The following is a 25,078-nucleotide window of genomic DNA, read 5'->3' as shown; positions in this document are numbered from 1 at the left end:
TACTCAACTCATGATTAGTTGTTTTCTGTAATAAGCTTTCCTACTTATTATTTAAAAGTATTAATTGGCCCTGATCGGGTGGTTCATTTGGTTGGAGTGTTATCCAGTACACCAAAAGATTGCTGGTTCAATCCCGCCCCCTCCAATTGGAGTGCATATGGGGGTCAACCAATTGATGTTTCTCTCTCAAAGTTTCCCTCTCTCTCTCTCTCTCTCTCTCTCTCTCTCTCTCTCTCTCTCTCTCTCTCTCTCTCTCCATCAATTTAAAAAAATATATCCTTGAGTGAGGATTAAAAATTATTTCTAAATATATTTTATTGATTTTTAGTAAGAGGAAGGGAGAGGGATAGAGAGTTAGAAACATCAATGAGAGAAAGAAACATCAATCAGCTGCCTCCTGCACACTCCCTACCGGGGATGTGCCCGTAACCAAGGTACATGCCCTTGTCTGGAATGAACCTGGGACCCTTCAGTCTGCAGGCCGACACTAAATTCACTGAGCCAAATCAGTTAGGGCGAAAAAAAAAAAAAATAAAAAAAATTAAAGTGTTTATTGCACTTTCAATTGTTCCAATTATTTATCATAGCTTTTTAACAAAATCAGATGTCTCATTTCTTTTAACTGATGCTACAGTCTTTTTACATCATCATGTGTTTTGGCTAATTGCTGCTGGATTTTTGCTCTTTTTCATGCTGATAATTTCTTCTCTAATTTTTCTACCACACTGTGCTGAATTTTGAAGTCTTTTTTTTTTTTTAAGAAATGAATGGGTTTAGCTTCTTATCTGCTAATAACTTAATTTAAAAAATTTTTTTCTGCTGTGAGATCTTTGCTATCTTAGTCTTAGCTTGCTGCTTCTAGTTTTGAAGCTAAAAAGGTGAATTCCACCTGAAGTGCAAAAACAGCCAATATTCTGTGCCACACTGTAGTAAGGGTGGCCATATTCTCTTGTAGAATCACTGGGGCCACTCTGGGCAAGTGGGCCTCAGAGTTCACACAGGGGAAGCACTAAAGAAACAGAATAGCCCAAACCGGTTTGGCTCAGTGGTAGAGCGTCGGTCTGCGGACTGAAAGGTCCCAGGTTTGATTCCCAGGTTCGATTCCGGTCAAGGGCATGTATGTTGGTTGCGGGCACATCCCCAGTAGGGGGTGTGCAAGAGGCAGCTGTTTCTCTCTCATCGACGTTTCTAGCTCTCTATCCCTCTCTCTTCCTCTCTGTAAAAAAAAAAAAATCAATAAAATATATTTAAAAAAAAAAAAGAAAGAAAAAGAAACAGTCTGCACCAGAGGGAGAGGCAGGGTGGCCTGTGCCTTAATTTCTTCATCTATAAAATGGAGATAATATATTACCTACCTCATCAGGCTGTTATAATGATTGAACTTATTAGCTTCAAATTATTCCAAATTTATACGTATTATTATCTCTAGTCAATTTTTCTGTATGCTTATGTTTTTCTTTTTCCAAAGGACTGGATGGTGGTTTTATATGTGGCAAAATACTTCTCCTAGGGGAGTGCAGATGAACAGAAAGACTGATAGGGGCACAGAATACCAGACGAGGGAGAAAGATTGGGGTTGGACAACAGTGGTATAGGAGATAGGAGATGGGCATGAGATAGGAGATGCTGCTGAGGCAGCAGCCGGGCAAGCCCAGTCCTCATTGGCACAATCGGCTCTCTCTGGCCCGAATGGATGTTGGGTAGGGGCAGGCCTGCTGAGCTATGGGAATGCTAGGCATATGGACACCCCAGGTCAGAGAGGTTATGAAGGGCTCTCTGCAGGGAAGTGGAGTGGACATGGATAAAGAACAAGATCACAAGCAGCAAATACAGAGCAGCAGCAGCCAAGCCCCCAGGGGAGATGTGTGGTTGTTCTGAGGAAACCTCTGGGGTGGTGATCATTTCTTAGGCACCAAGGGCCTCTCTGCTGGGATTTCAGGGTGAGAGTGAATGAGCAGTTTTTGGTTTCAAAATGAGACAGACCAGAGTGTTCCATGGGCTCCACACCCAGGTGACACAGGATTGGGGGCCCTGACGCTGAGGGTCCCTCTTCAGATGGCAGCAGGCAAGGGCTCTTGTGAGCAAAGCTTATGCCTGGGGCAGCTGAAAGTGGAGGCAAGGAGGTGGGGGATGGGAAACCACATTTTGGGTTGCCCATTTCTCAGAGTTAGTTCCTGGGTGGGCAGATGGAAGTACATCTAATGCCCATCAGTTTCTACCCAGACTCTTTTCTAAGGGGCTTCCGTCCCATAGCTTTCTCCTGTCATACAATGCTGCTAGAAAGCCGGGAGAGGGGATATGATGAGGATCCTGAGTCTGGAGTTCGGGAAGAGAATCCTCATGGGATGTATGCTTATGTTTTCCTGTTTGCTTTTTAAAAAAATGTTTTTATTGATTTTAGAGAAGGTTGAGTAATAGAGAGATAGAAACATCCATGAGAGAGAAGCACCAACATCGATTGGCTGCCTTCTGCACAGCCCCTTCTGGGGAATTGAGCTTGCAACCGGGGCATGTGCCAGGACCAGGAATCAAGCCCATGACCTCTTGGTACATAGGTCGATGGTCACCCACTGAGCAACACTGGCCTGGGGTACTTACTCTTTTAAATGTTACTGGTATTTCTAACATGTCTTGTTATCCTTGGATATCCAGTCATGCTTTAAAAAGGCCTGGGTCAGTAGAGTTTCTTCTGCTGCTGTAAAAATAGGATGATTTTCCTCATAGGTCTTTCTGGTGGGAAGAGTTTGACTGAGAACTCCATGCACATGGTGGATCAGACACACACACTATAAGGCTTCACGTTAGGGACGGGTGAGCAGAAGCAGAATGTCAGTCAGGCTCTGGATCCCCAAATATGGTTGGCTTTCATATATATCATATCCTTTTTATTGATTTTCAGTTAATATGGCATTAAAGGAGAGTGGTGTTGATATCCTAGCATGGTAGATATTGTGAAAAGAATGCATAGAATACACATAAACTCTTTAGAGATGTTCTACACTTGATGTGATAGAAGAATCAATTGCTTAATCACAGGTGAAACGTTTTTAATACTCCAAAATAATATACTGTGTTTTTTTTAAAAAAAATTACATTGGTTGACAATCTACAATTGAAGTAATTATAGGATCATTTTGACTTTTTTGTAGAATTTTATAAATATTTTTATAGAATCCTGTGACTTATTGGATATTCTAATTTTGTTGACTAAAAATAGGACAGTAGCTTTTAAAACCCCTTTTCCTTTGAAATAACAGTGTGTGTCTGGGTCACCTATAAACTCTGGAACCCAGAAGAGGAGAATGAGAAATGAAGGAGTAAATATTCTTCAGGAAACAAGCTGTGACCCAAAAGTGGAGTAAGAACTTCCTGTCCAAGTCTTAGGAGGTGGTTAATAGCTCTACATATTTCTGCACTGAATTAGGTTCCATAACTTCCTGTGATGTCATTTGTCCCCTTCCCTCCGTCTCTACCCTCAACTTGAATTAAGACTTCCCTTCCAGAATGCTGCCATGCCAGTTTCCTTTAGAGTACTTTATAATCAAGTATTTCTACTAAGGTTTCATGAAACGAGTCCTGAATGAGAAGCCCAGATAAACGGATTTCTAAGGCCAACTTTTCTTCTTATCGTTTGACCTTAGAAACCAATGTTCATACCAAGCCTGCACTTTCTAAACAATTCACATTCTTGGAAGGTAGAAAGAACTTCCATACAAATTAATGAGTTCCCTGTCACTAAGGTATTCCAAAAGACTCTTGAAAGTCACTTCTAAGGATATAAAAATTGTAGGATTTATATGTAAAATGCAGATTGGATTTAATGGCCCTAAAAAAAAAAAAAAAAAAAAAAAAAAGATGTCTCTGATCCCTCAAAGTCAATGGTTTTCTGCTTTAGAAAGGAGCAGGGAGGAAGTGAGGAGGGGAAATCCAGCCTCACATAAATGTCAGCCTTGGCTGCTGGAGTTGCTCCAGGCTTCCTGAGGTTGTGCTGTCCCTGTCCATTCTGACTCCAGACTTACATACTCACTTTCATGGTTCACTAGTTCATGGTTCACTAGACCCCTCTTATCTGTGTTTTTGCTTTCTGTGATTTGTTACCCATAGTCACCTGTGGTCTGAAAAATATAAAATGGAAAGTTTTAGAAATAAACAATTAATAAGTTATAAATCTGAGTAGCATAATGAAATTTTGCACTGTCTGCTCTGACCCACTCAGGATGTAAATCATCCCTTTGTCCAGAGTACTCATGCTACACACTATTGGGCAGTCAGTCACTTAGTAGCACTCTTGGTTATTAGATTGACTGTTGTGGTACCCAAGTGATTGTGTTTAAACAGCCCTTATTAATGGGGCTGTTTAATAATGGCCCAAAGCCATTCACACCATATTGTTAAGATGGTTTTATTTTTTATTAGTTACTAGAGGCCAGGCGCATTAAATTTGTGCATGGGTGGGGTCCCTAGGCCTGTCTGGAGATAGGGGCCAATCAGGGCCTGCCGGCTGCCTGACAGGACCAGCCTGCTGGAAGTTGGCTGTGGGAAGTTGGCTGTGGGAGCCCACTAACCACCAGGGGGAAGCTCCTGCATTGAGTGTCTGCCCCCTGGTGGTTAGTGCGTGCCATAGCTACTGGTCAACCAGTCGTTCCCCTCATTCGGTAGTAATGGTCACTTAGGCTTTTATAAATAGAGAGATAGATTATTAATCTCTAACTGAGCCTAATTTATAAATTAAACTTTGTTATAGATATATATGTATAGGGAAAACATAGCACAGGTGCTCCTTAACTTATGCTGGGGTTATAGCATGGTAAACCCGTTGTTAGTAGGAACATTATAAATTGAAATGCATTTAATACACCTAACTTTCCAAACATTATAGCTTAGCCTAACCTACCTTAAGCATGCTCTGAACACTTCCATTAGTCTAGAGTTGGGCAAAATCTCCTGACAATGCATACACTGTAGAGTACCAGTTGTTTACCCTCAGGACCACATGGCTGACTGGGAGCTTCAGCTCACTGGCTCTGCCCAGCATCACAAGAGAACATTGCCTGGCACATCACTAGCCTATGAAAGATCAAAATTTGAAGTACAGCCTTTACTGGATGCATATAATTTCCACACCATTGTAAATTGAAAAATCACAAGTCAGGAACCATCTGTATATCCAGGATTTGGTATTATTGGAGTTTCAGGCATCCACTGAGAATCTTGGAATGTATCCCCTGAGAATAAGAGGGGACCTCTGTATTTTGCCATTTTTCCCTCAGTATGTCTATATTAGTATCCTTCAGTCAAAGGCAGGTAAAAGTACACCATTAGTTACAGGAATGGCCAATCAATGCAACCACATGATTTCTTTGAATTCTTAATCTCCATTTAAAAAAAAATCTATGGGAATTTAAAATTATACTTAATCAGATATCTGTTTCTATCTTTATATCAAATAGTATTTTAATATCAAATAGTATTTAAAATAGTCACTGGGAGCAGAGAAGTGAAGAACTTGGCCCAATCTATTCGGGAAAATGTGCCTCTATTTCCTTCTTATGCCCAAGGCAAATGTACCCCTACTTAAGAAGCTCAGGTCAATATGTTGATCTGGCACTCAGGATCCAGATTTATTATCCATCATCTTTTCATAATCCTTGTGACCTCCCTCTGCAAGGCCCATCTTCTCCAACACACCAGGTCCCCACTCCACGTGGAAGGGAATTCATACACTGGAAAAGGTTAATGTGTTATATAAATAGCCCCCTCTTGGTTCATTCATGTTTCTCTTTTCACTTCAACTCTTTACAGTGCCACAGCTAGTAGAATTATTTAATAATCTGTCTTAACTCAATCTTAATGTGCCTCACTAAACTAATTCAATCCCTGCCCCTGAAAAAGGCTGTATTATGTGTTACATTTTGCCATAATTTACTATGTGTCTTTGGAGAAGAATTGTGTATTTTATGTAATATGTCAAGGACAATTTCAAAATGGGTAACATCATCAATCTCATTGACATCTCTAATGGCTTCACTCTGTAGTCAGAGTTTTGCCAAATGCAAGCTTTGATTCAGGCCATCACACACCTGCTCCCTACCTTTTGTTTCAGATGTATTATCTGTTGAAAAGGCAACCAAGTTTAGGGAAAGAATTCATCCTTGAAACATTTCTTGTCTAATTAAGTCAACAGATGTTGTTTGAAGTCTATGCCTGGGGGGAATCTATTACTTCAGTTTTAAATAGTAAGAAGAATTCATAGACCTGCCTTTATGATAATTATGGGGCTTTCTGGATCAATGTAGCCAGCCTGGTAATGACTGATAACCATCAAGAATTTGTGATAGTTGTCATTTTCAACAGTTTGGATGGCATTTCCAAAAAGTGCTTTCACTTGAGTTATCATCTGGCCTTTATTCCTCCCTGGCTGAGAGTCTGATCTTTTTTTTTCTTTCTTTTTTTCAAAATATCATTTTTATTGACAGATGATAGAGGGTATAGCTTATATCTGTGGGCTGGAGTTAACTTGTTAGTCTGGAACTCCAAAATTATTCAAATGTACCACAATACCACAGGCCTGCTGGACACCCCAGACTTCATGTCTTCATGCAGACCCCTGTAAGTCACAGTACCTACTTGAATTTTGGAAAAGTATAAGCAGATGGGAGATACCCTCATCTTTATCACTTTTAAAGACTAGATTAAGAGACAGTTTTATCTGTAGGCAAGTGAACTTGCTATAACTGAACCCCAGAAGTCAACTGGGCCACCTGGCCACAGACAAGATAACTGCAGGCCTCACTAAGTGAGGTCAGGCTGCTCCGACACTCAGAGCATGCTGGAGCCAAGAGCATGTGGTCTGATCTTCTTGTGGTAGGGCTTGGACAGAGCTGGCCTGGCTCAAACTGCTTGTGGGGCTGAGGCAGATGGCAGGAAGTGGCTCTCGTGGTCCCTGCCTTTGCATGGAGGCAAAGAGAGAACAGTGAAGTCAAAGGTCAGTGTCAGAATGCACAGCTTAACCAGTCACTGAGGCAAGAAGAGCCTGAGGCAGGCAACAGATAACTGGTACAGCCTGTGAGTAAAAGAGCCAGTGAAAATGGAAAGAAGGACCCACTACTAGAAAGATTTCCATCCAGGCCAGCAGCCAAAAGATGAGCTCTTACTGCCCTCTGAAGTTTACGAAATCAGGGCTAAAGGGACACCCAGTGCCCATGGAGGCTTCTGTGTCTTAATCCGTTTCCTCCTCTCCTGCCTGGTCTAATAAGGGTGTGGCAAAGATCACATTCAGTCTTATAGGTGAAGTCTACTTATTATTGTTATTGTTAAAAGTTGTTATATAGTTGATAAATATGTGGAAAGATAGATAACTATTAAAAAATCTCCGAAAAAATAACCCAGCTGCATGGTGAGAATATTTTCTTCATGTGGCAGGACAAGATAGGACAAAGCACTTTGACATCTTATTTTCTTTAAATTTAATCTTCTCTTTTTAGTATTTTAACAAAGTATTTAATTAGCATCAGTGATTGCCAAACATTTGTGATAATTATAATTTCTGAACAAATTATATCTTGTGGCAAGTTCTGGTAAGTTCACAGATCAACATTTAAATACAAGGCAAAATCCCAGCATGAAATAATTTGATTTTTTAAAACACTGGGTCTCAAATTATCTACCTACCTTGACAGTTTTAGTGTCTTGATTAAATATTTTATGATGATACTCCTTAAGATAAAATGTAAAAGCTAATTTATAGTGACATCTCTTTATGTAAAAGGTTCCCAAGCTGATTTATTACCAGGTTGAAGCATGTCAGTGAATACAACCATGTCTAAAGATACTTTGCAGTTTTCTTCCACACTCCTAGTTAAACATCTTCTGCAAAACAATTTATATGAAAAGCAGTGTCTTTAATTATACAAGACTCTTCTTTCATATCTCCTTTAGTTTCATTCTTCAATTTAGTACCTGCTATGTTTTGTACTAAGTAATAAATTTGGAACACTATGATCAATTAAAATTCTTTTTCTGCTAAATTTATTATGTTACATCATCCTGAAAGGACTTTGGGGAATATATATATATATATATATATATATATATATATATATATATATATATAGAGAGAGAGAGAGAGAGAGAGAGAGAGAGAGAGAGAGAGAGAGACACAATTACTTAATCATATTTTTTGTTAGGGCAGAGGGGATTCAAGGAATACTTCTAATGCTTTGTTTAAGTTACATAAAACTATTTACCAATAGAATTAATAAAATAAAGCATTATAATTGCAATCTAACCTATAAACTCAGAAAATCTTAATAGTGTGTTTTATGTTGTTAAGAAGCACTAGAAGTGTAGCAAAAAGAACATGAAGCTAAGAGATGCTATAAATAGGACAAAGAAGAGACATCAAAGCTAGGCACAAGCTGAACAAGCAACTGCTTATGGCATACTGCAAGATCTGATGGGACAGTGTGTGATACAGGAAGTGGCAGCAACAGTAGTATAATGGGAAAGAAAAATGTCCTTGGTGACAGCATTTTAGTGGGAAGAAACAGGAGAAAATAGGGGAAAAATTAAGGGCAGGGAGAGACCAGATGGTGATAGTATTGAGCCAAAAAAAAAAAAAAAAATCCAAAATATGTCATAAACTCAAATCTTACCAGTAAAGACCCATTAAATTGAAAAATAACACAAATAGAAAAATTAAAATTTATTTTCATCATAGTAAAATACTTATATTTTATTTTATACAGGCAGTATCTGACATAGATTTTTCATAAAGAGGAGATATTTGCAATAAGATTCATTAATAGAGCCTAAAGAGATAAGGAGATGCATATGCCAATCATAAGAGCCAATAGAGTGGCTATGTTTGGGCATGCAACCTGGAGCTTCCTTGTAGCCATGATGAAGAAGGAAGCTTTACCAAATAAAATTATAAATATCATTATCTGAAATAATTATCAATAAATATTTGGGAGATAACATTTTCTTGGTTAGAAATATAATTCCTGTGCTGAATAGAGGGGATAACAATACAGTATTTCAGTAATAACCTTAGTGGCAGTTGAGAATTCAGAGAAGGAAACGAACTTGTTCCATGGAAAAAGTTGTTTGTAAATGGGCTCAGTAGGGCTCCTTCTGATGAAAAGAGTTTGACAGTTGCAGCCCCACACTGCCAGGGGCAGTGGCTTTGTAGGGTGCTTTAAAAGTCAGAACCCAAACATACCTTGCACCTGAGGAACTGTGCCAACAGCCCATAGTCTGGGACTTAATGCTATATCCCTGCTGAGACTTAGGACAAGTGTTCTGCCATGTCACACAATGTCTGGTTTGGAAGTAGGGTTTAGGAAGTTGAGAGAATGAAGCTTCAAAACCACTAGACAGAGAAGTGTGAAGAAAAAGAAGAGGAAAAAATCTCATTCAAAATGAGGCTGCAAAACAAAATTTTAAAACACCTGGGAACTCTAATTCTGTGAAGGTGAACCAGCACCAAATCAACAATTGCAACATAATTTCATTCCAGACAGAACTGTCTAGCCAAAACTTTCAAATGAGTATGCTTTGTATACTTCAGGAGAAAAATGAAGAAAAAAAAAGAATTTTTAAATAGAAAATATTAAAAACAGACAAATTCATTACTTTATTTTGAAGAAAAAGTTATACTTCCGGAACATGCTCCATCTCAAGATACTTGTGAACACTGGTTTAAACGCTTTAAATGTGATGATTTCTATGTAAAAGACAAAGAACATCCAGGTCAACCAAAAAAGTCTGACAATTACAAGCATTATTGGATGAAGATGCATGTCAAACTCAAAAACAACTTGCAGAAAGATTAAACATTGTTCAGCAAACAATTTCCAATAGTTTACAAGCAATGGGAATATTTTAAAAGAAGGAAAATGGATGCCACATCAACAAAAGACAAATGAAAAACCGAAAAGTCATCAGTACAATGTTGCTTCAACAGCATGAAAGAAACTCTTTTTTGCATTGAATTGTGACTGATGATGAAAAGTGCATTTATTTTGAGAATCCCAAATGCACAAAATCATGGGTTGACCCAGGTCAACCATCAACATCGACTGCAAGGCCAAATCACTTCGGAAAGAAGACAATGCTCTGCATTTGGTGGGATCAGGAAGGTGTGGTGTATTATGAGCTTCTAAAACCAGGTGAAACCATTAATACTGATCACTACCAACAACAAATAATCAATTTGAACCACTATTTGATCATGAAATGACCAGAATGTACCAGAAGACATGGCAAAGTAATTTTGCTTCATGATGACACTCCATCACACACTTCAAAACCAACAAAGACACTTTAAAAGATCTTGCCTGAAAAGTATTAATCCACTTGTCATATTCAGCAGACCTTGCTCCTTCAGATTACCACTTGTTCCAATCGATGGCGCACACACTTTCTGAGCAGCACTTCAAAACATACGAAGAAGTGGAAAATTGGGTCTCTGAATGGTGTGCCTCAAAACAAGAAAAGTTCTATTGGGACGGTATCCACAAATTACCTGAAAGATGGGGGAAATGTGTAGCTAGAGATGGACATTACTTTGAATAAAGCACTTTTGATGTTTCTCTTAAAATTATCATGTTTTCTTTTATTACAAAATCCACTATTATTAATCGGTATACCTAGTATTGTGAAAATTCACTAACGTGTACACTTATGCAAATACTCGTTTCTGTGAGATTGCTATACATAAAAAGAGGGGGGAAAAACTTTAAGTAACTAATATAAAAATAACCTTAATGTCTGCCAAATCAATAGATGAATGAGAAGGCGGAGATAGAGGATTTCAAGGATTTGGAGGAGGAAGAGAAAGAGCAGGGGAGAAGAAAGGATGAAAAAGAAAAATACAGAACCCATTATTAATTCAATATAAAGTTGGATTGCAGGGAGAGAGAAAAACAAAAACAACAACAACAACAACAACAAAAAACAAAGAAAGAAAATGGATGCTAAGAGAATACACAAAAGAAATTGGTAAAAATAAGCCTATATGCATGATCTAAGTGATGTAGATAGATAAAACTCACCTATTAAAAAACATAATCAGATGGAATAACATAAATGCATCTATATGCTAATTAGAAAAGGCACCTAACACCAAACCAAAAGGAAATTTGAACATAAAGTTTTGAATAACTAAGTAGATCTTATAGTAAGGTGATTTCCAAAAGATAGAGAATAACCCTCGAGACAATAAAACAATTTGCACTTAATAATACAACATTGTATTGAACAGAGCAAACCAACAGGATTACAAAGTAAAATTGATAAATCCAGAACTATAGTAGATGTCCAAAACTTCAATGAGAAATATAGATAAAATAGAGAAAGCTAATAAGAATATAGAATAAACAACTAAGCTGTATCCAGTATTAGCTTAATTCTGTGCCTACTCCTACCCAACTCCCAAAATATGCACACCAAAACCCCCAGGCTGCTGCTAAGAGAATTCTATAACCTGCTCTCATGCTGTATCTTTTGGGAAAGACCCTTGGATTCAGAGCATATGGAAAGGAATTTAAGGAGAATTCACCTAGACAATACCAGAATTAAAACAAAGTCTACATATAGGATGCATTGGAAATATGAACAAGAAAAAAATATGACATGAAACTATGTAAATGGAACAAAAGTAAGTATGAAAGAAACTCTAAAGCAACCAGAGTCTAAAGAACACATGAAAACATCTCAACAGTGTTTCATACTATAGAAAAGTTGATTAAGAATGTGAATTGAATAAAATAAGAACTTAAATCTAAGATGATAACAGCACAGAATGAAATGAAAATGTAAGAAACAAATTGAAACTAAAATAGCACCATTACAAAACTAATAAGTTGCATACCAAAAGGAAGCAAACTTCTCTCATGATGAGAATCACCTGGTGGAGTTGTTAAAATACAGATTTTTGAATCCCAACTATGAAGTGCTAAACTAGAATTTTTGGGAACATATAGGTAAAATTGTATACTTAACTTAGAGCACTAAGAAGGAGCATTCCCTTCAAAATTGATGAAAACTGATATTGAACTTAAAAGTCTTTACCTAGAAATTATAAATCAAGTATGGTTATAGAATAAAATTATCATCAAATATCTAAGGACTCAGAAAATTTATCTCCCATGCATCCTTATTTGTGAGGTTCCTTAAGATGGCTCAGGAAGAAAAACAAAAAAATAGAACTAAGAATGAGAAAGGCATGGGATGTAAGAACAATCTAACCTGGGACAATAAGGAAGGGAAGACCTAAGCTAACTACTGTGCAGGAAAATCAGTCCTGCAGTAAGGTCCAGAAATAAGCATGAAATAAAATTTTAAAAAGTATGTCTGTGAGGGTGGACATTCCATACACTAGGTAGTATCCTTGAAACCTAAGGATTAGCTAAATATAAGAGAGGCAGTTAGAAATTTTGAAGAGGGCACTGTACACAGGAAATATATGTAATTGCGTCGACATTGTTATGATAATGGAGAGCAATGATTATTGATTTTTCAACTTTAAAATCTAAACAAAGGCAAAACTTGCAGAAAACTGTGGTTATAGAACAGAATGCAAATGTTTTCAGTCTGGCCAATATGAAAGTAAAAACAAAGCTTACAAGAGTAAGGGACTGACAGGGGCAAAGGATTGAGGACTTTACCTTAATCAGTAGGGAGTCGAGATAGACTGTCTTTTATTACTGGAACAGAAATAAAGGGAAAATATAGGGTGGGGCTGAAACGGGTTGAGCTCAGTGGATAGAGCGTTGGCCTGCGGACTGAAAGGTCCCAGGTTTGATTCCAATCAAGGGCATGTACCTTGGTTGTGGGCACATCCCCAATAGGGGTGTGCAAGAGGCAGCTAATCGATGTTTTTCTATCATCGATATTCCTAACTCTCTATCCCTCTCTCTTCCTCACTGTAAAAAAAAAAATCAATGAAATATATTTATTAAAAATAAATAAAAATAATAAAAAAGAGAAAAAGAAAATACAGGGTGGGGAGAAAGTAGGTTTGCAGTTGTTCATATGGAAAATAATTAAATATTTAATAAAGAACACAAGAATAAACTGTGTTTTAATATATGCTATTGGGGATACAAAAATGACCAAAAGAGGAACTACGAATAGTTAAATAATTACTGTGGCAGGAGAGAGAGAGGAGTTTAGAGGAGTATAGTGAGCTAATTCCTCATTCAGCATAGCAGGAAGTCAGTAGGCAATGTTTAAAATAGATAATCCAAAAAAAAAAAAAAATCATGACTATTCAATTTAGAATTTAAAAGATCTAAAAATAGAAAAATATTAATTACATGTCTCTTTAAAAATATAATTTCTGCTATTTTTGCACCTATCTAAATAAATTTATAAAGATATATTTATAGTAATACTAGAGGCCTGATGCACAAAATTCATGCAAGAGTAGGCCTTCCTTCCCCCAGCACCCAAAGCTCGGGTTCCCTCTGGCCACTGGCACCCCAATTCTTATTAGACAGATAGGAAAACTGAGGCACACTTTAAGTAGTTTTCTTAAAGTGAAAGAACTACTTGGTGACAGGAGTATAAATAAAATGTAAGTTTTGAGATTCTCGAACTGGTAAGAAAGTACACACACACACACACACACACACACATGCACACACACAAATATGCCTTCTACATTAAAAAAATCAAAATTGGCTTATTTATCAGATTCTACTAAAGTCAAGTGAAAGATTGATCTTTATCAGTTTCTTTGGCTGTAATAGGAGAATTTTATGCAGCATTGCATGTGTTCTACTTCAGAAGACTTGTTTGTAAATCTTTTTTTTTTAATCAGGTAAAGAAGACAATTATATTGACTATATTTTGAAAGATAAGATTATTTTTGTTGTCTGCATTACAAAATAATCCATCCATTTTTTGTTGGCAGTTATTTGTAAGATACATAGTTTATTGCCTCCCCTAATTCTGACATCTTCCTAAATTTCTATACAGAAAAATTTCCAAGGGGAAAATTATTCCTCACTTGTATTTTTGTCATTTGATTAATTTTTTAAAATTAAGTCCAAATGATTCAACTTGTTTTTCACACAACAGACAGCCACCTGCCACCTCCCTCATAAAGGAAATATCCCATCAGATTTTCTACATAAATAACCTCTTTCCTAGGAGGAAGGAAAATGCATAGAGTGGTATTTACTCTCATTTTTACAAATACTTCTGTTGGATTTTGTAGTATGCTAAAATGCCTTTGCGCACATTATATTTAATCTCTTCTACTTTTCTTTGAGATTATAATTAGTCCCTTTCCTCTAATATCAATACATTTTCAGTTGAACACTAAACCTTTATTACTTTTGAAAATGTTCTTGGAAATATTTTTTTGTACAATTAAGGGGCACTCAAGTGATTCTATAATTAAAAGTTTCTGAACAATGTTCTATTAGGACATATAACCATTACATACTCAAAAAAGCTTGCTAATATTATTCACCCCTACCTCTGCATGTGAGCAGACTTAAAGAAACTGAGGAGTAAAAATATATTTTCCTATTACTCTTACTCAGATGTGCATGGCATGGGATAGATGGAGAAGGCCACAAAGCATTCCTGGCTTTTCAGTAGATTCTATTAAAGACTGGTGCGGTGGGGGCTTGTCCTGGGGGTTGGGAGGAGCAGTGGCGGGGAGGAGGGCAGTCAATCAATTAAAAAGGATACATACATAATACTTTAAAGAATAAAATTAAAACTAAACAAATAAAATTAAAAAAAAAAAAAAAAGACTTGGGAAGAACAACTTTGCATTGTAGTAGTGGCCAGAGAAGAGATGGGTTCACCATGAAACTAATGAAGATTAATTCCTAGTAATGTGTTCACATGATTTGCTTTAGAAAAATTTGCAAAAGTAAGATATTTTTATTGCTATTGTTGTGCCCTGTAGATTCTGCGACCCACAGACCTGAGCTGAGTCCGATGCAAAGGCAGAAAGTCTTTATTCTAGCCCAGGCTAGGGTTCGAGCCTGGGCATCAGCACAGTGGCACTCACCCGTTCCAAATTCAGACCCCGCTCTAAGTTTCCTTCTAAGTTTTATACTTTAGCCCAGCTATGCAAGTAAATACCCTTTGACTCTCCCCTCCCCGTTCCCTTGCGTAAGTCCTCTTTTGCTGTTGTGGCATCTCCAAGGTGGTCCTCTCCCGTAATTACCGGTTAGCCTGGTCTGTTCCCAGGAGGTGCATTCCACAGGGGTCAGGTCAGTCGTCATGAGATGAGTATCATGAGATGAGTACCTAAGAGATGAAACCTCCCTCGGGGCCTAGCCTTGCTTTAATGTTTGCCATAAAATATTGTATTCTGGCTTTACTCAACCTTATATTTATTGTTGTATTCTGGTTTTACTCAACCTTACACCATCAGTTAAGACTATTGATATTTTCTCTTGCTACCAGCAACTGCAGCAGGGCACTGAGGGAGCAAGGGAAGGAGGAGGCGAGGAGGCCGGGAGTCAGGGAATCTAACGGACCCTGATCACCAGCCAGGTCTAGGGACTTTACCTGTGCACTAGGCCTCTAGTGTTTAGTAAGAGTAGTGAAAGAGGACATCCGTGGCTTGTTCCCTTGTTCTTAGGGGAAATGGTTTTAGCTTTTGCCCATTGAGTATGATGTTTGCTGTAGTTTTGTCATATAAGGCCTTTATCATGTTGAGATATGCTCCCTCTATTCCCACTTTGATAAAAACTGAGAGTTTTTATCAAAAATGGGTGTTGGATTTTGTCGAATGTTTTTCTACATCTATTGATATGATCATGTGATTTTTGACTCTCAATTTGTTTTTGTGATCTATCACACTTATTGATTTGTGAATATTTTACCAACTTTGCGTCCCTGAAATAAATCCTACTTGGTTATGGTGTATTATCTTTTAATATATTGCTTGATCCAAGTTGCTAATATTTTGTTGAGGATTTTAGCATCTGTGTTCATCATGAATATTGGCCTGTAATTCTGTTTCTTTATAGTGTCTTTATCAGGTTTTGGAATTACTGTAATGCTGGCCTCATTAAAAAAAAAAAAAAAAAAAAAAAAAAAAAACTTGGAAGAGTTCCTTCCTCTTGGATTTTTTAGGATACTTTGAGGAGTATAAATGTTAGTTCTCTGAATGTTTGGTAAAAACTCCACTGTGAAGCCGTCTGGACCTGGGCTTTTGTTTGCCAGGAGTTTTTTATTTTTATTTTTTTTTATTACTGCTTCAATTTCATTAGTGATTATTGTCCTATTCAGGTTTTCTGATTCTTTTTTATTCAGTTTTGGAAGATTGTATTTTTCTAATTTCATCCACATTATCCAGCTTGTTGGCATATAGTTGTTCATAGTATTTTCTTACAACCTTTTGTATTTCTGTGGTGTCAGTGGTTACTTCTCTACTTTTGTTCCTGATTTTATTCATTTGTGTCCTCTTTGTTGCTTGATAAGTCTAGCTAATGGTTCATCAACTTTGTTTATACTTTCAAAAACCAGCTCTTGGTTTAATTGATTTTCATCTCTATGTTATTTATTTCTGCTCTAATCTTTATTATTTCCTTCCTTCTACTTACTCTGGGCTTCTCTTGTTGTTCCCTTTCTGGTTCTTTAAGTTGTAGGATTAAATGGTTTATTGATTGTTTTTCCCTGTTTTGTTTTTTTTTTAGTGTTTTTTTGTTTGTTTGTTTGTTTGTTTGTTTGTCTTTTAGGTAGGCCTGTAGTGCTATAAACTTACCTCACAGGACTGCTTTTGCTGTGTCCCAGAGATTTGTTGTGTGTTCATTTTCATTTGTTTCCAGGAAGTTTTTTATTTCTATCTTGATCTCATTGGTAATCCATTCATTGTTTAATAACATGCTATTTAGCCTCCATATGTTTGAATGTTTGTGGGAGTTTTTATTGGAGTTGATTTCTAACTTAATTCCACTGTGATCTGAGAAGATGCTTGATATGATTTCAATTTACTTGAACTTGTAGAGACTTGTTTTGTGTCCTAACATGTGGCCTATCTTTGTGAATGATGCATGTGCACTGAGAAGAATGTATATTGTGCAGCTTTGGAGTGAAATGTCCTATAAATGTCAGTTAAATCCATCAGATTCAGAGTGTCCTTTACCAGTAGAGTCACTATTTCCGTGTTAAGTTTTGTCTGGATGATTTATCCAATGAAGTTAGCGGGGTGTTAAAGTCCCCTACTGTGATTATATTGTTGTAGATCTCTCCTTTAAAGTCCTCTAGAAGTTTATTTATATATTTAGGTGCTTCTATATTAGGAGCATATATGTTTACCACAGTTATATCCTCTTGTTGAATCCATCCCTTAAGTAGTATGTAGTGACCTTTGTTGTCTTTTGTGATGGCCTTCATTTTGAATTCTATTTTTGTTGGATATGAGTATTGCTACTTCAGCTTTTTTTTTTTTTTTTTTTTTCTATCTGGATGGAAAATTTTTCCCATCCCTTCACTCTCATTCTATGTGTCTCTTTTATCTGAGGGGGATCTCTTGTAGACAGGATTGTTTTGTGTGTGTTTCTCTAAATTAAGATGTATCCTGGAAATCACTTTCACATTAATTTAAAGGGTTCTTTTTCAATCTTTTTCTACTTGTTGGATTTTATGGGGTCACATTTACTTTATATTATAGCGTGGGGAGAATTAAAACTTTTATGTTGAGTCATTTTTTTTCTAAAAATGAAGGGTGTCTTTTCACTTACTTAAATTTGTTTTTGTGCCTTTCAAGTGTATTTTAAAGCTTTCCTCCTGTAGATTTTACTCATTTTTAAAGTTAATGCCAAAATAGTCTATATTTTTTTTGTTGTAAAGAAGTTTTTCTTCCATTTTGTCTTCTAACTGATTATTGTTTATATGAGACTATTGGTTTTTATTAATTTATTTTTTGTTGAGGGTGTTACAGATAAAAATATGAAATACTTCATGAATATGTGTGTCATACTTGCACAGGAGCCATGCTAATCTTTTCTCCATCATTCCAGTTATAGTATGTGTACTGCAAAGCAAGCACAAGACTATTGGTTTCTACATGTTAAAATTATATTCTGTTATACCACAGAATCTATATATGTGCTAATTTGCTATTGATTCACTCAGGTTTTCCAAGCATGTTATCTCATCAATTGCAACTAAGAACAGTTTTATTTCTTTATTTCTCCTAATTCTACTCATTTTGTTGTGTCTGAATGCATGTCCCACATTCCCAGTTCAATATGAAATAATAGTGGAGATAATGGGCATCCTTCTTAGGGCAATTTTTGAGCCACAAAAATGTAGTGATGTTCCATTTTCCATACTAATACTAAGTGCAATCTGCTAGAGCAATAGGCAGTGTCCCCAGGCAGGAAACCTGCTTTATTTGTAATACTCCAAAAGATGTGTTTCTATGGAGTTAAATTTAAGATCCAATTTTCTTTTAAGGTAGAAATCAAGGGAACTTATGATACTACCACAAAGAAGCTTCATAGAAATTCTTTTGAGTTACATGTGTCAAATTGCTACCTTCTTTCTGTGTTGATGAGGTAATCTAATAAAAGCCATAGAGGGCCTGGCAATAGGAATAGGATGTGCCTCTGTGAAAGCAAGTCTTTTTTTTTTTTTAATTTATCTTTATTGTTGAAAGTGTTACAGATGGCCTCTTTGCTTCCCCTCCTCCCCCCCCTCCCCCCCCCATTGACGACCTCCAACTTGCACCTGCCCTTCCCAGGCCTTCCCTTTGTGTTTGTCATGCATATATGCATATAAATTCCCCAGTTAATCTCTCCATACCCCCACCCCCACCTTCCCTCTGAAATTCCTGAGTTTATTCCTTGCTTCTATGTCTTGGATCTATTTGTGAGAGCAAGTCTTAAGGCAAAAGGCAGATTCCAAATACTGATAGGACACTGTAAATTAAATTAATATGTGTTTTAATAATTTTAAGGTTTTAGGTTTACTCTCTTTTTAAAAAAATGTTTTTTTAATTGATTTTAGAGAGAGGGGTGGGGGAGAGAGAAACATCAATGATGAGAGAGAAGCATTGATAAGCTCCCTCCTGCACCCCTCCTACTGGGAATTAAGCCCGAAACCTGGGCATTTGCCATAACTGAAAATCAAACTAATGATCTTCTGGTACACCAGAATATTAATCAATTGAGTCAAACCAGCATATGTGATTGGAGATTACTTTGGTATAGTAAACCTTGAAAGGCCAGCAGAGACCGTATCTCTTATAATATGTCTGCCTAAATGCATGTGATCTTAATTTTAGGTTGCTATCACATACAAGTGAACACAAATTAATAACATACTGGGAATGTTTTAATCACAGGGACTCCAGTATAAGTACTTAGTTGATTTTCTGAAATTTTTTAATGAGTAAGACTTAAGCCTTAGGAGTAGTTTGAAAAAAGAAGTATATTATAGCAAGGTAGCACAGTATACAAAGTAGTAATCACATTTATAGTAAAAATGCTTTAGCAGGTATTGATACTTCCACATCTAAAGAGGAGTTTTTATGTTTTATCAACTCAAGGAAAACACTATCTTAAAACATACTAGTGTTTTTTCTTTCTGGTATAAAGAACAATATTTTTTAAGGCAATTGGTCAATAATGAACAAAAATTAGTGAATTAATCAATTAATGAATCAGGTATTGAAAAAGATCTTGAATGAGAATATTTTTATCAAAAATTTCCAAAATTTCATTAAATTTATCTACTTATTTTGATAGCATATAAAGAAGTTCCATGTAGAGAGAAGTCAATATTTCGACAAAGAAATCTCCAAAAAGAGAACAGGATAAAATAAAATAGGCTGCATTTTGTTATTACAACTTAAAAAACCTTTAGTGGTTTATTGATATCATTTGAACTTATATTTGGTATGTTAAAATAAATTTTTGCCCAATACTATTTTAATTTTTGAAGCAAAAAATTGTGTATATTGCTCTTACTTTAACCTTGTATAATCTACATAATTGCCTTATTACTTCACTTTTCACATGTCAATACAGCTTTTCAAGATTTATTATGTGCCACAATGATAAATAGATAGAAATAACTCCTTTTTAAAAGAGCCACAGAGACTATTGGCAGGGACCAAAAGGTAAACTAGTAATTGCAATTCAGAGGTTAAAAAGGAGAGCATAGTGATCTGAGAGAGGAAGGCAAGATCAATACTGCAGGGAGACATCAGGGAAACTTTATAGTCATGGAGACCTACATGGTGGAAGATGGGTCAAGAAAAGAGCAGGCAAGGTAAAGAGAAAGCAGAAATTCATAAAGATTCATACGTTTGAGAATGGGAATTGTCTAGAATGCTGGAAACTAGTTGTTTAGTATTTATCTTCCCAAATAGATTTCAAGGTCTGTAATCTTTCTCATTCAACATAATATTTCTCTCTAGTACTAACATTGCCTGGCACTTTTAAGAAACCCAATGAGTGTATTTATTGTTTGACTAATTAATTTTATTAAAGTAAATTAATATTAATATCTTATTAAGTTAATTTTGATAATTTCAAATTAATTTTTGATAGTTAAACAGTTATATTATGTAAAAGTTCTATTATATAATATAAAACCCACCACTAGATTAAGAAACAAATATTGTCAATCCAATAATGGCTGTTATGAAAATGCTACTTCTCACCACCCATAATTACTATTCTGAATTTTGTATTTAACATTCCAGTGCATTTCTATATAATTTTGTTACTTATATTTATGGAAGTACTTAAACTTTATATAAATATTTTTTATAATGTTTATTTGATCTGTAATTTGTTTTCTTTCCTCAACATTATTTTTACTATAATTAATTTCTGTTTTCTGATAGTCTGTTGTGTGATTATCTACAATTTTTTTCTTATCGGTTTTGCTTAAAATGGACATTTGTTTCTAACACTTAGTTCTTATGAATAATTATGCTATAAATGCTTTTGTATATGTCCCTTGTGTACATGTGAGAGAGTTTCTGTACATAGATATATACTTAAAAGTAGACTTTTTGGTCAATGCTGCTCAACCTCCTCATTGACACCTGGAACTGCAGCCTTTTTAAATTTTTGTTAATCTGATATGTGTAAATGGTATCTCATTATTTTATGTTGAATTTGATGAATTTTTCTTTAGGTTTTTTTTTTTTTTTTTTTAATGTACTTACTGACATTTAGTTTTGTCTTCTGTGAGCTGCTGGCTCCTTTGCCAATTTCATGTACATGTAATTGATCTTTTTTAATTGATTGAGTTATCTTTTTTATTGATTGAATTATTAGTAATCTGATTATAAAGATAATCTTTAACTTTGGTAAAAGATACAACTGTCAAATCTAATCAATCATTCTTTTTGGTTTGTGCTCTTTAAGTCTTGTTAAAGAAGTCCTTTCCTACCCAGAATTTATAATATCTACTAGAGGCCCAGTGCATGAAAATTCATGCATTGGAGAGGGGTCCCTCAACCCAGCCCACCCCCTCTCACAGTCCAGGAGCCCTCAGGGGTGGAAGGTGACCTGGAGATCAGTGGAAGGTGACACCTCAGCTGCTGCCATTGCCAACAACGCAATCCTCAGCTGGCCCTGGTTACCTGAGCTTTGAGCAGCCCTGAGCAGCTGGGCAGCCACTATCCACCATCCAAGGCTTGCCTGTGCCTCGGGCTGGCCCTGGGAGACTAGGGAGCTGAGGGGACTGGGCGACTCTGAAGGCAGACATGTGGAGCAGCCGGACCTGCCTGGGGCAGACCTAGCTGTGCCATGCCTGCCACCCCGGCAGGGCTGAGGTAACTGTGCACTGGCATCTTGGGGCTTTGGGCACCGCCATCTTCGAGGGCATGGCAGTCAATTAGCATATTTCCTCCTTACTTGCTGGGGGTGCCACCATCTTTGTGATGGTGTGATGGTTAATTAGCACATTCCTTCTTTATTAGATAGGATATTAAGTTATATTATGCTATATTCCATTATATTATACTACTCGGGGCCCAGTGCATGAAATTTATGCACTGGGAAGGGGTGCCTCAACCCAGCCTGTCCCCTCTCATGTACTGGGAGATCTCAGGGAATGTTCCACTGATGGCTTAGATCTGCTTTCAATGGGAAGTGACCGGGCTAATCAGGAAAGACACCAGCCCCATCACTCCGCTGCTGCCGGCACTGCCAGTCACTACAGCCGCCAAGGTATTTCCATCAACATGGACTCCAGTCCCACCACCACGAAAAAATGACAACTTTCTTTAAGTATTTTCAAGATGAGTCTTTCATAGGATATGACATTTCTTTCTTTATTTTTCTTCTTATCCTCACCTGAGGATATGTTTCCATTGATTTTTTTCCCCCTTCCCTCCAATCACAGGCTCGGCCCCTGCCCAAGCCTAAACCTCTGTCTGATGGCTGGTTAGGAGTGACCTTGGTGCCAAGGAGGTTCCTGGGACCCAGGTATGTGTGCAAAATAACAGCTGTATTTGTTGGGTTAAATTGCATACTCACTCTGGCTGTGGTCATAGCGAAAAGTATGGTCAATTTACATGTTTCTCTATTATTAGGTAAGATATTCTTGAATCAAAGATCTCTTAAATAGGACAAAATAAATATGGTCTAGAAGAGAAAAAAACCCATAAAATATATTTTATCAAAGTTAAAAACATGTTTTCTTAGACAGTTCAGAGAAACAAAAAGATAAGTCCAGTCTAGGAAAAAATGTTTTCAAAATACATCTGACAAAAACTTGTGTGACAAAATATAAAAAGAACTCTTTCAACTCCATAATCAGGTAAACAATCCATTAATAAGAAGACAAAAAGATTTGGACACTTCACGCACAAAAAAAGGATAAAGAAACGGTGAATAAGTACATGAAAAGATTCTGAACATCACAAGACATCAGGAAAATGATATTAAAACCATTATGAGATAGCACTACACAGCACTAGAATAGCTTAAATTAAGATACTGATAATACTAAGTGTTAATGATGACTTGGTGTGATGAAAACTCTATACATTGCTGGTGGAATGCAAAATGTCATAGCCACTTGGTAGTTGGTATAGCAGGATCTTACAAAGTTAATCATATGATTGATCTATCAATTTTACTGTTAGGCATTTATCTAAAAGAAATGAAAATGTGTGTTCACATGAAGACTTATACCAAATGCTCACAGTGATATTATTCACAATTGCCAAAAACTGAAAATAAATATTCTCCAATATGTAAATGGATTTAAAAAATTGTGATATATCCCTGTAATGGAATACTGTTCAGCAATAAGAATGAAACAAAAAGGAATACACACAACAAGATAAAGATACCACTTGATTCCATCATATGAAATTCTAGAAAAGATAAAAAAGCATAGTGAGAAAAAGCATGAAGGTGGAGCCAGGGATCAACTGCAGACGGATACAAGAAAAGTTTTTAGAGTGATGGAATTGTCCTTTATCTTTTATACAGTTACCAAAGCTCATCCAACTGCCATAGTCACTGCCATTCATCAAATGTACACTTTAAGTAGGTGACTTTAGGGAATGTAAATTAAATCTCAGTAGTGCTGAAAAATAATTAGCAACCACGGTAATTGTTTAGAACCAGACCATCTTAATGTTTAAGGGTAGATGAGTATTTTATTACAGCCTCTGTTTACAGTTGCTCTTGCATGCCAGCAATGAAAAGTAGATTGACTTTCAGTTATCCCCAGAGGAGAACAGGAATGAGATTTAGAAGTAAACACGGGAGTTAGTGAAAGTCTGCGTGAGGAGCGGGTTGCACAATTCCTTTTCCTACACTGCTTCTAAAATACTAGCAGTCTTCATGTTCCCCCAGGCAATTAAAGAATTCTTTTCTATCAAAATAAAATATCTCCAGAGAAAAATTCTTCAGAAATGAACATGGGAATTCGCCCAATGAAATGGGCTCACATTCACCAACCCCCGCCCCCAGTCCCCTCCAGAAACGCTCTACAAAGGGCAATGCCACCCATGCATGTGGCTTCATAATGTGTAACGCAGAAATACTGGGGCAGTCCAAACCATCAGATGTCATGAGGCCTTGAAATGTCAATGAGAGGTCAAGAAAAACACCCAGAGAACACAGAAATGATGTGTGAAACAAGAGGAACTTCAGGATCCACTTCATTAATTTGTTCAACAAACATTTGGGAGACTGCAGTTTTATATCATGCTGGGCTTTACATTGTTAGTTAAATTAGATAGAATTCAATTAAATTAGTGGAAAAATACTGAAGTAGACGTCACAAAATCGTGTTTCATGTTTTTGCTAATCATTTGCTTTGGGGAAATAGTTTATCCAAGGTGAACCTCAATTTGCTCCTTCCTCAACCGGGTATAGAAATAGCTGTCCTTGTGGGGTAGGATGGGCCATGACTGGAAGGGGTGTGAGGTGTCTTCTGGAGTTTGGGTAAAATTTTCTTTCTGTACTGGCCCAGGTGTGTGTACTGTATACTATGACTTGTGTACCTTTCAGTATGTGTGTTATATATATGTTAATGTAAAGGTTACCAAAAATAATGAGTTTTAAGGCCTCGTCCCAGCCTGAGAGAAATTCTATGATTCTATGACTGTTTCAATTAAAGTATTATGGTGGAGAAAATAAATGGGTAAAGGACATTTTAAAATGTGATCCTAGACCCTTTAACCAACTAGGTATGATCTTCAACCAAACAGCCCATCCCTAAGGTACTCCATTTTCTGACACATACATTGAGAGGTGGAATCAATTTAGATTTTTTTCTAATGTTCCCCATTCTCTCAAATTTTGATTATTGTTATAAATAATTAACCCCAACTAATGATTTACCAAAACACTGTTAAGGAGGATTGTTTCAAGCCTTTTTGTTGTAAACAAACAAATGAAAGCATCAAGCGAAACATGTTTAGTTTGCAAACTGCTGTTAATGACAAGCATGGCTTATTCTCATAATTAAGTTCTGGATCCTCCCTAAAATCTTCTGTATGATATTAATTTGTTTAGGGAACCATTTTTTTAGTTATAAAAAAGTTGAGATAAAAATATTTTTATCATACCTTGTAAGTATATTTTAATGGGCCTTCTTCAAAATATGTTTA

The 25,078-nt window shown here is 36.5% G+C and overlaps 1 long non-coding RNA gene across 1 annotated transcript in view; it reads left to right on the top strand.

The window, feature by feature from the left end:
- Nucleotides 1–25,078, top strand: part of LOC311625796 — a 73,128-nt gene that overhangs the window by 2,661 nt on the left and 45,389 nt on the right. Inside the window, exon 2 of the long non-coding RNA XR_014795567.1 lies at nt 22,351–22,433. This is a non-coding gene — a long non-coding RNA (uncharacterized lncRNA). The remainder of the gene's footprint in view (nt 1–22,350; nt 22,434–25,078) is intronic.

Source organism: Pipistrellus hanaki (genome assembly GCF_964339955.1).
Source record: "Pipistrellus hanaki genome assembly, chromosome: 7".
Lineage (NCBI taxonomy): Eukaryota > Metazoa > Chordata > Mammalia > Chiroptera > Vespertilionidae > Pipistrellus > Pipistrellus hanaki.
This window is presented reverse-complemented; position numbering and strand designations above follow the sequence as displayed.